The sequence below is a fragment of the Ranitomeya variabilis genome, chromosome 5 (genome assembly GCF_051348905.1).
Source record: "Ranitomeya variabilis isolate aRanVar5 chromosome 5, aRanVar5.hap1, whole genome shotgun sequence".
NCBI classification, from domain to species: domain Eukaryota; kingdom Metazoa; phylum Chordata; class Amphibia; order Anura; family Dendrobatidae; genus Ranitomeya; species Ranitomeya variabilis.
In genome coordinates this window covers 491,131,451-491,133,817 of record NC_135236.1, presented here as the reverse complement: position 1 = coordinate 491,133,817, position 2,367 = coordinate 491,131,451, and positions in this window count along the sequence as shown.

The following is a 2,367-nucleotide window of genomic DNA, read 5'->3' as shown; positions in this document are numbered from 1 at the left end:
CAGAAAGCTGGACACAGGGGGGCAGAAAGCTGGACACGGGGGCAGAAAGCTGGACACAGGGGGGGCAGAAAGCTGGACACAGGGGGGCAGAAAGCTGGACACAGGGGGGCAGAAAGCTGGACACAAGGGCAGAACGCTGGACGCTGGGGCAGAAAGCTGGACACTGGGGCAGAAAGCTGGACGCTGGGGCAGAAAGCTGGACACGGGGGCAGAACGCTGGACGCTGGGGCAGAAAGCTGGACGCTGGGGCAGAAAGCTGGACGCTGGGGCAGAAAGCTGGACACGGGGCAGAACGCTGGACGCTGGGGCAGAAAGCTGGACACTGGGGCAGAAAGCTGGACATGGGGGCAGAACGCTGGACGCTGGGGCAGAAAGCTGGACACGGGGGTAGAAAGCTGGACGCTGGGGCAGAAAGCTGGACACTGGGGCAGAAAGCTGGACACAGGGGGGCAGAAAGCTGGACACTGGGGCAGAAAGCTGGACACGGGGGCAGAACGCTGGACGCTGGGGCAGAAAGCTGGACGCTGGGGCAGAAAGCTGGACGCTGGGGCAGAAAGCTGGACACTGGGGCAGAACGCTGGACGCTGGGGCAGAACGCTGGACACTGGGGCAGAAAGCTGGACACTGGGGCAGAAAGCTGGACACTGGGGCAGAAAGCTGGACACAGGGGGGCAGAAAGCTGGACACAGGGGGGCAGAAAGCTGGACACAGGGGGGCAGAAAGCTGGACACGGGGCCAGAAAGCTGGACGCTGGGGCAGAAAGCTGGACGCTGGGGCAGAAAGCTGGACGCTGGGGCAGAAAGCTGGACACAGGGGGGCAGAACGCTGGACACGGGGGCAGAACGCTGGACACGGGGGCAGAACGCTGGACACGGGGGCAGAACGCTGGACACAGGGGGGCAGAAAGCTGGACACGGGCAGAAAGCTGGACGCTGGGGCAGAAAGCTGGACACAGGGGGGCAGAAAGTTGGACGCTGGGGCAGAAAGCTGGACGCGGGGGCAGAAAGCTGGACGTGGGGGCAGAAAGCTGGACGCGGGGGCAGAAAGCTGGACGCTGGGGCACAAAGCTGGACACTGGGGCACAAAGCTGGACACAGGGCGGCACAAAGCTGGACACAGGGGGGCACAAAGCTGGACACGGGGGCACAGGGGCAGAACGCTGGACGCTGGGGCAGAAAGCTGGACACTGGGGCAGAAAGCTGGACACTGGGGCAGAAAGCTGGACACGGGGGCAGAAAGCTGGACACTGGGGCAGAAAGCTGGACACGGGGGCAGAACGCTGGACGCTGGGGCAGAAAGCTGGACACGGGCAGAAAGCTGGACACAGGGGGGCAGAAAGCTGGACGCAGGGGGGCAGAAAGCTGGACACGGGGCAGAAAGCTGGACACGGGCAGAAAGCTGGACGCTGGGGCAGAACGCTGGACACTGGGGCAGAAAGCTGGACGCTGGGGCAGAAAGCTGGACACAGGGGGGCAGAAAGCTGGACACAGGGGGGCAGAAAGCTGGACACAGGGGGGGCAGAAAGCTGGACACGGGGGCAGAAAGCTGGACACAGGGGGGCAGAAAGCTGGACACAGGGGGGCAGAAAGCTGGACACAGGGGGGCAGAAAGCTGGACACAGGGGGGCAGAAAGCTGGACACGGGGCAGAAAGCTGGACACAGGGGGGCAGAAAGCTGGACACAGGGGCAGAAAGCTGGACACAGGGGGGCAGAAAGCTGGACACAGGGGGGCAGAAAGCTGGACACGGGGGCAGAAAGCTGGACACGGGGGCAGAAAGCTGGACACAGGGGGCAGAAAGCTGGACACGGGGGCAGAAAGCTGGACACGGGGGCAGAAAGCTGTACACAGGGGAGCAGAAAGCTGGACACAGGGGGCAGAAAGCTGGACACGGGGCAGAAAGCTGGACACGGGGGCAGAAAGCTGGACACGGGGGGCAGAAAGCTGGACACGGGGGCAGAAAGCTGGACACAGGGGGGCAGAAAGCTGGACACTGGGGCAGAAAGCTGGACACAGGGGGGCAGATTGCTGGACACAGGGGCATAATGGAGAAACGGGGCATGATTGGAGACACAGGGGGCAGGATGACAGACATGGCGGCATGACTGGAGACACTGGAGGCAGGATTGGAGACAGATGGGGCAGGATCATGGGGCAGGATGGATACGATGGAGACAGATGGGGCAGGATGGATACTCATTAGGGCAGGATGGGAGAACATATGGCTGACGCCAGGAATGAGACACACAGGGGCTAGGATGGCGAATATTATTACCATAGGGGCTAATTAAGGGATATTATTACTGCAGTGATGTATTTATTTTATTTTTTGAGTACACTGTTTTAAATGGAGGGGCGGTCCTATTACT